The sequence below is a fragment of the Pseudophryne corroboree genome, chromosome 11, assembly GCF_028390025.1.
Source record: "Pseudophryne corroboree isolate aPseCor3 chromosome 11, aPseCor3.hap2, whole genome shotgun sequence".
In the NCBI taxonomy this organism is placed as follows: domain Eukaryota; kingdom Metazoa; phylum Chordata; class Amphibia; order Anura; family Myobatrachidae; genus Pseudophryne; species Pseudophryne corroboree.
The window spans coordinates 205,271,938-205,272,958 of NC_086454.1; the positions used below are offsets into that span (position 1 = coordinate 205,271,938).

The following is a 1,021-nucleotide window of genomic DNA, read 5'->3' on the forward strand; positions in this document are numbered from 1 at the left end:
GTATATCCCCAACAGCTTCTCCAATAACAAGCTGATGAACCGAAGGTAATTAAATCATCGACTTCACAGACTACACATAATCATCAGACGATGAAAGCTCTATATACTCTACTTCAGCATACGAAGAGTAGGTAAAAGGCTAGTCTGTCAATAAAGGCAGCAGAAGCCTGGGGTAAAAATAAGACACCTGTGTTTAAACGTCCCAAAGGGCCTCTTCACGAGGACAGAATTCAGGAAAAAGGTTTGGGTTGCACCCAATAAAATAGAATACCCGGTAAATGGGATTCCATTATATTTTTCCAGCTGGGGACTGTTTAAAATAGGGAAGTGCCTCCCAAAATAGATATGCATGTCATTGATAGTGCAAAGTCTATATGGCCTCTGCAGTCAAAAAGAAGAATGGTTTAAAAAAAAGACCATATTCTCTTTGTCTGGGGCAGTCATAAGGCCAACCATGACTTCACCTTGCAATCTACGGCTACACCACACTGGATAGGCCCAATCTCACTAAGATCTTGGAAGCTAAGCAGTGTTGGGCCTGGTTAGTTCTTGGAGGGGAGACCACCTTGAAATACCAGGTGCTGTAGGTACATTGGGCTGAGGTACTGGAATACAGGTTTTACTCCAACCTGGATAAAAAAAAAAAAAAGATCCTTCGCCCCATTCTCAATCTTAACAGATAAATTTGGGTACCACAGTTCACATGGAGACATGGCACTCCATAGTTGGTGGAGAGCCAGCAGATTACATAGTATTCCTGAATAAGTCAGGAATCTTACCTTCAGGCTCCTATAGCACTGTCCATCAGTGTTATCTCAGGGTTACAATCCTTCAGCAACATTTCAGTTTTTAGGCCTTACCCTTTGTGTTTGCCAAAGCCCCAGAATATTTACCAAAATGATATGGCAGTTTATCTCCGCTAGCAGGGGATAAGAAAATTGCCATGCCTTGACCACCTTCTTATCCTGGCACAAATACAGGAAAGGTTTCTGTGCCATCTACAACACAATAACTTGTCTGC

General features: G+C 42.3%; 1 pseudogene; it reads left to right on the plus strand.

Annotated features, from left to right (window-relative positions):
• Positions 1 to 470: 470 nt before the first annotated feature.
• On the plus strand, positions 471 to 590 carry LOC134971221 (5S ribosomal RNA; annotated as a pseudogene).
• Positions 591 to 1,021: the final 431 nt, after the last annotated feature.